Genomic DNA, 12101 nt, shown 5'->3' on the forward strand with positions numbered 1-12101 from the left:
TCGACTTACGAAATTCGTATTGCACGAAATAAGTTGAAGAAAATTGAACACACACTTTGTGTTTCTTTTTCAGTTACATTAGGTGGTACAATATATTCCTGATAATTGTACATTTAGTTACATTTTATAACAATAGAGGTTACACGTGTTTTCTTTTGTTCAAACTCACAATTCAATACCAAATGAAGGAAAATTGTTTCAGAGATCCTCACATTGGCCATGATAATAACGATATCTGCCAGGTACGACAGGATCGGCTGGTCTGCATTCGTGTTTACCCTTCCCGGCATCATTAACCTCGGAGTCGTCATCTTCATCTTGGTCTACATGTGGTGCCGCCCGAAAGATTCTGTGCATCCGGAAATGTGATTTTGCCTATGATCACTCGTGACTGAGTTAAAAACGATAATCCACCGAATCCAACAAATATCCTCCATGTATTCATTTTTATTGTGTTTATATGAACACACTCAGTTCAATAATTTCGTAATCTTCATCACGTTTTAGTGCACATTTGCACATGATATAATCAAGCATTTTACATTCACCAGATCGTAAGATGTGCATCCTTGAAAACTTGCTAATTTTATGAAACGTCTATTTATATAATCATATTCGCGTTGTACAAAACATACTTGTGGCTTTTGTATTTGTATAGAAAATTCCAAAGAGTCATCACACCGAGAAAGTAGAGAATCATGAACATTTAGTTACTTCATACTAAGTAGCTGTGGTTACTTTATCCACTTAAAAATATTATTTCAACGAGAGGCGAAACTATACGATGAAACATGTTGTACTCTATTAAAAAATTATTTCGAAGGTTTGAAGGTTGTTTGCGAATGTATAGAGTCATCTTGCAAATGTCATGGCCACTTGTTTCTTGCTAGTACCCAACGATATTATGTGGTGTAGATCGTATCGATTATCGTCGTTTCAAATGTCCATTTTGCGCCTATTATTCTGTTGTCCGTTAAAGATGTTTATTAATATGAGGTATTTACTTAAAGGATATTGCATTGTTTAATTGAATTTTTTTGTTATAGTACATGTACAAATAAAATACAATAAAAACAATATATGATATCAAGAAAGATTAAACATGTAACGCACTTGTAAACACAGTCATTTAAACTTGATGATGATGTTTTGAAGAAGCAATTTGAAGTTTTCTTGTCAGCTAGTTCAATAGTTTTTTGAAATTATCCTTGTTACAAGAATATATAGCATACTTGCGATAAAACAATTTGATCTACGCAGTTTGTGAAAAAAAATGTTATATTGGATTTTAACCTTTACAACTGTGTACATCTCATTCAGTCAATGGGCCACATAAAATAGTCTATGCTCAAAACATCACCGTGACTAAAGTTGTATGAGCACTGTTACTGATGCCTTCAATGAACTGACGACGTTTATATAACTATCACTGAATACTCAATTGATTTCGAAGACAAACAAGCGTTTGAGTTTCAAACATTAAAAGGGATGCACAATTTGCATTGTAAATCAAACATTTAAAAGCAAAGATAGATGGAAAAAAGCGGCTCCGGCTTCTGCTCCAACCTGCTCAGCTTCGTCATCAGCATCGCGTTCTCATTCCACGTAAGCCATTTCCGTCTTGCACGCCATGGTAACCTGTCAATCTTGATTCAACACTCGGTTTGTTCTTAAGAAAAATGTAGCTAATGATTAACAAAAACACATTACAGATTGCAACTTATGTACGGAATGTAACTTTATAAAAGTACTAGTTATAAAACAAATGTATCAATAAAAAATCTTACATTAATGTTTGGTATATTAAAAAATGTCTACAGTTATTGAAAACTATTAAGGTGTAAAACACGAGCCTATTATTTTGCCATAGTTCAAATAACTTCAATTGACGTAAGCAAGATACATAATTATATAAGTTTTACCAATATTTACGTTGTTATTATTCGCAGTCGTTCGGGATAGTGAGCCCTATCTGGTTCTGTAGCGGTGTAGACTGCAAGCACCTCGGTCTCTTTTACACGTGCATGGACGGCTCATGCTACAGAAGAGGTATAGAACGGAGATAATTGAGCCGCGCTTTGGGAATACCTGGCATTGTGTCACACCGGTCTTACTGACCTGTGTGAATGCGCGCTAAGCATTGTGGGAAACGGACTTTTTTCCATCATGGCGTTGGTAAACATAATAAACACGGAAGTGAAAAATGGTAATTAATTATTATCAAAAACAGGCCCCATCAAACCGGGCCAGCTGTAATATTTATTTGGATGCAGTTTGTGCTTCAAAAGGAGCCACTTTTCATGTCAGTCTATTGTTTGTAAGAATCGCTAAACACGTAACGTAGACTAACTAAACACGTTGCAAGATAGTTCTGGCTTCCATAACTTTAAATGTCGCTTTTTATGATTTTTTACTGGCGCGACTTTATAGTTATGGACCAACCCCATTAGGAAAGTCAACCAGAAATTTCCGAAAAGTTGACTGTTAACAAAGACCGGTCCAAAACAGCTTTTAAATGCAGTTGTTGGCCCAAATCAACCACTTAATTGGAAAGATTGACATTTTTCACATGTAACTGATATATTCTTTCACAAAATATTATCTTAAACATTTAAAATGTATCTATTCTGCTCTTACATATCGAGAAAAACAGCGATCTGACAGACTTTCTTGAAATGCGAATCTCCCGAGATTTCACGGTCATATGACGTTATTTCTATTTTTAGTAACAAACCATGTGCTCAGGTGTTTTCAAATTCAGAATGACATTTCCCGGTATTTTAATTATTCTGGCTTATTTTGTAAACAAATTGTAGTGTCAATACAAAGTCAAAGTAAATATTATATAAAACTACCTGATTCACAATGAAATCAGTCTTATAATCCACCAGACGTAAGTTGTTAATCACAAATAATAGATTTCAAAAAACGAAAGTAATGTTTACAATTTCAGCATAAAATGTCAAGGTTTATCCGAAAGTATCCAAATGAAAACTCGTCACGTGACAAAGCGACAATGGCGTCAAAATTGTGAATTTCAGACTGATGAGAGTTAATTTCATCTATTGTAAGATGCATTTGAAACATTTGAACCTTAAAATATTCCTCGATGCAGTAATTTATATTCATTCACCAATATATGTAGAAATGTATCCAAGAAAATGAGCTTTCTTTGATTTATAGCGTGACATAAATATGTTACGACTCTGGTTGACTTTCGATACGGGGTTAGCTTCAGCGTACAGGTCTGTCAATACTATATAAACTGTACGCTGAAGTTTCTTTAGCTAGTTGCAAGACTGTATCTTCGAAATACTAAATAAATCTAAATCATAAATAAATATTTATAATTAAATACCTGCTGAATTGAGAACGTAAACGATTTAAAATAAACGCTGTGAACATTACAAGGAATCTTACATGTAGGCCTCATGTGTGAGAGGATTAATCAGGGATAAAATAAAATGGAGTTCGAAGGATCTAACATTTTGAGGAGGACGTCATGGTATCTTGGTCATTTGGCACTTTCATATATTTATTTAGTAGATACTGAAAATGCTGAATGTGCTAATTGCAACCTCAAAGACGAGCAGGTGAGATTTTTATGTCCCCAACTATAGTAGTGGGGGACATATTGTTTTTGCCCTGTCTGTTGGTCTGTTGGTCCGTTGGTCTGTTGGTCTGTCTGTTGGTCTGTTTGCGCCAACTTTAACATTTTGCAATAACTTTTGCTATATTGAAGATAGCAACTTCATATTTGGCATGCATGTGTATCTCATGAAGCTGCACATTTTGAGTGGTGAAAGGTCAAGGTCATCCTTCAAGGTCAGAGGTCAAATATATGTGGCCAAAATCACTCATTTTATGAATACTTTTGCAATATTGAAGATAGCAACTTGATATTTGGCATGCATGTGTATCTCATGGAGCTGCACATTTTGAGTGGTGAAAGGTCAAGGTCATCCTGAAAGGTCAGAGGTCAAATATATGTGGCCCAAATCGCTTATTTTATAAATGCTTTTGCAATATTGAAGATAGCAACTTGATATTTGGCATGCATGTGCATCTCATGGAGCTGCACATTTTGAGTGGTGAAAGGTCAAGATCATCCTTCAAGGTCAGAGGTCAAATATATGTGGCCCAAATCGCTTATTTTATGAATACTTTTGGAATATTGAAGATAGCAACTTGATATTTGGCATGCATGTGTATCTCATAGAGCTGCACATTTTGAGTGGTGAAAGGTCAAGGTCATCTTTCACAAGGTCAAGGTCATCCTTCAAGGTCAAACATCATATAGGGGGACATTGTGTTTCACAAACACATCTTGTTACAGCTTTATTTTTCTTGGCATAATATTGTATGTTTTCTATTTAATTTATATGGCGCTCAATTTTAGCTTGGCTGTTTTCAGTGAAAACCCTAGGTATTGTCATAGACAGCTCGTCGTCAGACGTCCGCGTCGTGCTAAAACCTTTTCATCGGCTCTAAAATCAAAGTGCTTCCACCTATAACATTGAAACCTCACATGTATATGCACCTTGATGATTTCTAAACACCACACCCATTTTGGGGTCACTCGGTCCAAGGTCAAGGTCACTAACCTCTAAAAAAAAAAAAAAAATTCATTTATTCAAAACTGCACCGCAGCCTAGCTTGGCACCCATTATGTGGTGCTCTTGTTTATATGTAATTTTAAAAATGTATTAATAACCAGAATAGTTGATGCATGTATATATAAAAAGATACAGCCATGAACAGTGTGTTTTAATTTTTAATAAATATGCTTTGATTGCGTATATGCAAAACAATGAAGTCCATATATTGTTAACTGATTTTTAAAATGTTGAATGTCACACCTTACGTACCAGTCCGTTTATGTACCGATACTTTATGTACCACTATCTGACACTTTATGTACCATATTTATAATATATTGAGATAACTAATTTTATGTGAATGTGTGTTATTGATGAAATGTATTTTGTGTGAAGGTATTTATGAATTTAGACTTATATATTGGCCATAGATTTTATTTTTTGTCAGATTGTCTAAGTGTCACTGAGTGTCTTAGTTTAATTTATTAGCCTAAGTACATGTAGTACTTAATAAATGATTTATTAGTCTTACCTGAAATTGAAGTAAATTATTAAAATTCATTTGTCTCTTATCTTATCCTGACTAAGGATTATAAAGCCTAACATGTTTGTATTATATTGTATAATTGAAATGTGATACTTTGAAGAGAAGAGAGAATGACCTTAATGTTCAAACTGTAAAAGAATCTAATTATTTCCTTCTTTAATCATGTTTAGAGAATGACCTTAATTCATTAGGACTGCTATGAATGAATGGACAATAACACCTATATTTTATGTAGGTGGTACGTAAAGTTTCAAAGTACCGGTAGTACATAAAAGGTCTTGTACATGAACATAAGGTGTTACACCCAAAAATGTTCATGGTATCAGTGTTTCAATAATGTAGTGTTTCTTATTATGCATTGCTTAGGTTGTTTTGTTTCAAATGTCAAATTTGCATTTATTTTAAAGCATTTTCAGTCATTTTGTGAATTCCATGTTTTTTGTAATAAGGTGAATTATGTCGCTATGGTGAAGAGAATGTTGTCCGCTGGGAGTGGGTTCGATTAATACTCTGGGAGAGTTCTCATTATCGTCTCAATGGACAACAAGTACTGGTGTACCAAGAAGTAGTAGTAGTAGTTGTGGTGGTGGTGGTGGTGGTGGTGGTGGTGGTGGTGGTGGTGGTGGTGGTGGTGGTAGTAGTAGAAGTAGTAGTAGTAGTAGTATTAGAAGTAGTAGTAGTAGTAGTAGTAGTAGTAGTAGTAGTAGAAGAACTGGTAGTAGTAGTAGAAGTAGTAGTAGTAGTAGTAGTAGTAGTAGTAGTAGTAGTAGTAGTAGTAGTAGTAGTAGTAGTAGTAAAAGTAGTAGTAGTAGTAGTAGTAGTAGTAGTAGTAGTAGTAGTAGAAGAAGTAATATCAGTAGTTGTAGTAGAAGTCGTAGTTGTTGTTCTTGTTGTAGTAGTAGATAATTCATTAATTAGTAGTAGTAGTAGTAAGAGTTGTAATGGTTGTGTTTGTATTTGTATTGAATTCTGATAATACAACACAATGATGCTGCAGCTAGCGATGATGATGAATATGATAATGCTGCTGCTGATTGTGATGATGATTATATGATGGGACTTCGGTATTATAAAATTTGTGAGGTTCAAACACAAAACCTGTTGGATAATAAAACTTCTCATTTTATGACAAAAGAGCTAGATTGTAGCGTAAAAAATAAGTACATGTGTATAAAATTCCCAAATAGGAAAGCTACCATTAAAGGACCATGTGGGCTTCATCAAAAGCAGTGCATGAAACAGTTATATCTCTTTCAAATGCACTCAATATTGCTGTTCCAATTGATATGCTCAGAAATGCTTCTGGATGGGCATACACCAATGAGTACTTTCCTTCAGTTATTTCTTCTTAAGACACATTACAACACTGTCGCCCTTAGCAGGAATTCCGGATGCCCCCCCCTAAGATGTTCCCTCCCCAGACATTTCCCCCATTTTAGTTTTAGTGCTTGCATTACCTCCCCCCCCCACCCCACAATAAATTTATAATGGTTTGGTTGAAGTATAATCTTGATTTATTATCAAAATGATAATTTTGCTTATGTAATCTTATGTAATTAAATTTTTATATGAAGCAGCTTGTTTGTTGTTTTCTTTGGATTAATCATTCATTATTTTTGTTAAACTGTGCAAGGAGTGCATGTAAATCATTAGTAAGACGTGCATGTTGGTGTACTAGAGGAATACTAGAGGAATACATAAGATATTCTCAAAATCTTACACATGTTGTTTTTAATATAATTAAATAGGATCAATTGATGAATTAATTCAGTTTGAGTCAACTTGGGCTGGGTTGTGGAACTATAGTTATTTGTTGTTTTTAATCCAATTAAATAGGGTACTATGTAACTGTCAAAAAAAATATGCATTCATACGCATATAACCTAAGTATTGGATGTCACTGATATTTTAAATTTAATAGAAGGTAATTAAGACTAATTAAAACAGAATTGGACTTTCCTTGCAAAGTATTTCATTACTAATAATATAATAATATAATAAGCTAATGTAATCAAAACATATTGATATTTTGATAATTTAACTCAATGATATTAATAATATTTAAATTTGCCCAAAAAAACTAGGGCAGGTAGATAGGAAGGATTTTTTTTGGAAAACCAACAGTGTTGTAAGTGTAAAATATTTGTAAAGCTTCTTCAATTTCAGTTTTACATTTTATGACCTGCAACATATTCTATGCTACTTTATTTTACTATGGTAAGTAATTAAAGTGTTATTTATTTTTCAACTATATAATGTGCTAATCTCATATAATGAATTACTACCCCATTTAAAGATGACACCTAATCTAAATTCATTAATACAATAGTTATAATTGTTTTATTGTTACATACTATTCCACTAAAAATGACCATCATAGAACATCAATGCTGTGCTTTAACTAAATTTTTCATTGATCTCAATTATTTAAAGAAAAAAATCTACCAGGCACTTATAAAAAAATATATAATTAGGGTGTCAAATTTAACAAACTGAACAAGTCAATTTTAACTTCTCTTGCAATTGCAAGCACAGGTGGTTAGCGTGTGGCTATGCTATTAATTAGTGAAAACATCATTTTGAATGATAAATAATCATATTATAACAAAAAATTAACTTTTCTGAAAAAAAAAACAGGTTGTGGCTATGCTATTAATTAGTGAAAACATCATTTTGAATGATAAATAATCATATTATAACAAAAAATTAACTTTTCTGAAAAAAAAAATTTCACTATCAAATATATATATAACAAGGTATGCAACTCAAAATCAGCCCAAAACGGGGTGCATCGCTTTGAACAGCCATATCTTCATCAATTTTTCAGCGATTTTCACGATCTCGGTCTTATTCAACGCAGAAATGAATTTCCTTTCTGGAAATGTATATGTCTTGCAATATTTTTACAAATGCTGGGTCAACTTTTAAGAAATAACACGATACACAACACGCATGACCCAGTTGACAGTGATCATGTATTCTTTATGAATGAAATCTCCAGTTGTAAAGACACACCTCCGCATTGGACCAATGAAATCACTCGTATGTTTAAAATGTCAGTTAGTTGAAATGTATGTAAACAAAGGTTTCAAACGGCGCTGGACAGTTAGTCTTGATGCAGAATGTTACGACAAGAACGGTAATAATGTTTTTTCATACGTTTTATTGAATTATGGTATCGAACTACATGAACTTTATAGGGAAGTTGCCCTTTACTCCGTGAAGATTTCAGTCTTAAAGACAGCATGATCACTGTCAACTGGGTCATGCGTGTTGTGTATCGTGTTATTTCTTAAAAGTTGACCCAGCATTTGTAAAAATATTGCAAGACATATACATTTCCAGAAAGGAAATTCATTTCTGCGTTGAATAAGACCAAAATCGTGAAAATCGCTGCAAAATTGATAAAGATATGGCTGTTCAAAGCGATGCACCCCGTTTTGGGCTGATTTTGAGTTGCATACCTTGTTATATATATATTTGATAGTGAAATATTTTTTTTCAGAAAAGTTAATTTTTCGTTATAATATGATTATTTATCATTCAAAATGATGTTTTCACTAATTAATATCATAGCCACACGCTAACCACCTGTGATTGCAAGAGGAGCCACTTGAAATATCAAATTGTATCCATACTAGTCGGCAATATAGCTATGACATTGTGTCTATTCAAAACATGCATCAGACACACCTTCTGAAACTTTTTAAGCGGTTTTGAAAACGCTATTTTTAATTCCAAACTTTCGTCAATAAAGGATACATGTTGTAATACAACCGAAAGTGAAATTACATTTTAAAAAATAAATAAATAAAGAGCGAAATTGTTGAAAACTAACGAAAATTTTAATTGATACTAACATAAGACCGTAAGACTGAACAAAATAATACTTAACTTTTAAATCATAACATGAATGTTTACTAATTAAGCAAATTCTTCATTCATCCGCGGACTTCTTTGTGTCGTAGTCATAAATGCCTCCAAATGGAGGTGTGTGATGCGTCTAAGTATAGAGGCGACAATAACGTAGTGACGTCACCATCTATGTATAGAATGAATACCTGGCGTAATGCATGTGAGTGAAGTGAAATCAACACAGGCTTATCATGGAGGCGTATAACGGTGGACACTTTCCGCTTCCGTTTACAAAAGACTTTCTTTAAACGAAAACTTCCATAAAAGCGCACAGTTTTGTCTCTGACTAGCATTAACAAACCACACATGCTAATCTTGGGTGACATTTTAAACACACGCATTAAGCGCGGTTTTCCAAAAGCACGACTGAATTGAATATATGCCAGGTTGTGAATGCAGGCTACATTTGAGAAAGTGCATTTTTATTGATACAGTGGTTTTTTGAATGTTCAGTTTTGTATTACTATTGACGTTTCATTTGTTTAAATGTGCTATGAAATGTGTTATTTTCATTCACACATTTTTAGTAGCCAAAACGAATATTTCAGTATATCTACATGATTAAGAAATCTATATATGTCTGTATTTAATGAAATTAACATTCACCTGTTGATATTTTTTGGTGTTAGTTTAAAGATGAAGTATACAGGCAAAATGCAATGGAAATTTCGACACATTCCGCTTGGATTAAATATGACGCGTTACACCAACATACTTCCATTTTTAGTTACCTTATATGTACCACCAACAAAATCATTCTTTGATCTCGAGTACTTGCGCTTGTAGTTGATAGTATGACACAACGAGTTGTACTAACAGCCAACCGCACAGCTCGAATACCCTTTTTTATATTTTTAATTAACCACTTACTATTAAAAAGCTAAATTACTGGTATTGTACACAATTTCATAATTTGATATGTACATTAACATTTTTCATTAAAGATTTGTTCTACTGAATGTCCGGTTAATTGAGTTTCTACATAGAATTTACCTCGATTTCATCAAAAGCCTTAGACTAACTGAGACATTCTCTCGTTATTTTCCAAGATAGAACTAGTACTTTATGTCTTACGAGAATATCACGAGAGCTTTGAAGAGAGGGAATCACACCCATGACCTCCTGACCTCAAGGCGGACTTTATATCCACTAAGCCACCGCAACCACAATGCCCTGTTTTACTTATTAACAAATCTTTCTCTAACACTATTGTACGTACTCCAGTTCTTGACGACAGTATGCTGACGCTGGCGGTGATCGTGCTCGTCTTCAGTGGTACCATTCTCTTCGTGTCCTGCTGCATATTCTGCTGCTCCCACTTCCTGTACAAGACGCTCACACCGGGACTCGCGCTCGGTCTTGGCGCGTGGTTTTCCATTCAAGGTACGGTGCATTTGCAATAAATTGCAAGCATGTGTTTACACGATTTTTTTTAAATATGCTGTTCTGTTATGTGTTTTTTTCCAGTTACTTTTGGTTCTACACACTTTTCCTGGTCATTTTAAAGTCACATTTTATATAACAATCGACGTAATATGTAATTATGATTGTTAAAAGATAATTTTGTTTCAGAGATCCTCACATTGGCGTTGATAATAACGATATCTGCCAGGTACGACAAGATCGGCTGGTCTGCCTTCGTGTTTACCCTTCCCGGCATCATCAACCTCGGTATCGTCATCTTTATCTTGGTCTACATGTGGTGCCGACCGGATGATTCAGTCCATCCGGATAATTGAATTTTTAGTTTGTGATTAAATGCCTTATATTGATACATGTAAAAATCGAAACAACATAGCTCCAGACTAAAAACAAGAGTAAAATGAAAGAAACAAGTGATACACACCTGGGCTCGAACCAAAGACCCATTGGGTAAAAGACCAGCTTCAAAACCACTCGGCCATCCGTTTTGATCAATAAAGTGTATTTTATACTTTTTTTAAAGCAATCCTCGCAATGTCACAAAATATATCAATAACAACAGAACTCCCCAAATTATTCACTCGTTTTGCCCTAGTAACACTTTATAATTTCCAGGTTTCAAAGCGTCAAAAGATGCATATAATATATATTTAAGAGCATGGTAAATGTTCAGTATTACTATTTGATCGCAAAATATAATAGCTAAACGAAAATTTGCAAATCTGAAACATTCTCCCCCCCCCCCACCCACTAAAAGCGGAGAGATATAAAAATAAGGCTTGTCCGTCCGTCCGTTCGTCCGTCTGTCACAAAACTTTGGCGTTATCTCTAAACTATATTATATCAACATGAAACTTTATGGATGTATAGATATCAATGAGGAGAAGTGCCATGTACATGAACCATAACCCTCTACTTTCTTACATAATAGTTGTTTGCCATTGTTTTTGTGTAAGATGAATTTTACAAGGCTATATCTCAGATACCATACACCCTTCAACATGAAACTTCATGGATGTATTGATATCAATGATGAGAAGTACCATGCACAATATATATAACCCTATACTTTCTTAAATAAGAGTTTTTGCTCTTTGTTGTTTTCCATTTTGTAACTGTTCAGGGGTATCTCAGCTACACTGCATGATTTCAATATGACACTGCAAATAAAGAATTATACCATATATCAAGTGATTTGCACCCATCCATAAACAATCTTTATTTGGCGGTGGATATAAATTCAGCGAGTTTGCTTGTGTGTTGTTTTTTTTTCAATTTTGTAATTAAATAAATACGAACATGTCCCTTTAAAACTCCGATGATTTGCATTGACATATTTTGATTTATTAAAAGTGATATATCGATGAATATAAATACAGTTATTTCAAGTTTGCATCTTTATTCCTTGAATAAAGCCGGGTTTTATTTAATCTTTTGTTTATTTAAATAATTTCATAAAAAATGTTTGAATATATGCTGTATTGTTTATTAAATATATTGTTTCATCTTATTCAATATATTTTTTGTTATGGTAAAACAAAAGTTAAAAAAGTTAATATGTCATATAAACCAAAGATTATTAATCTTTATAGCACTAGTTTATTTGGGTTAAGTGGTTT

General features: G+C 33.6%; 1 long non-coding RNA gene across 1 annotated transcript in view; it reads left to right on the forward strand.

Annotated features, from left to right (window-relative positions):
- Positions 1-703, forward strand: part of LOC127862016 (uncharacterized) — a 1008-nt gene extending 305 nt beyond the window's left edge. The window contains exon 2 of the long non-coding RNA XR_008040399.1: positions 203-703. This is a non-coding gene — a long non-coding RNA (uncharacterized LOC127862016). The remainder of the gene's footprint in view (positions 1-202) is intronic.
- Positions 704-12101: the final 11398 nt, after the last annotated feature.

This window comes from Dreissena polymorpha, chromosome 16 (assembly GCF_020536995.1).
Source record: "Dreissena polymorpha isolate Duluth1 chromosome 16, UMN_Dpol_1.0, whole genome shotgun sequence".
NCBI classification, from domain to species: Eukaryota; Metazoa; Mollusca; class Bivalvia; order Myida; family Dreissenidae; genus Dreissena; species Dreissena polymorpha.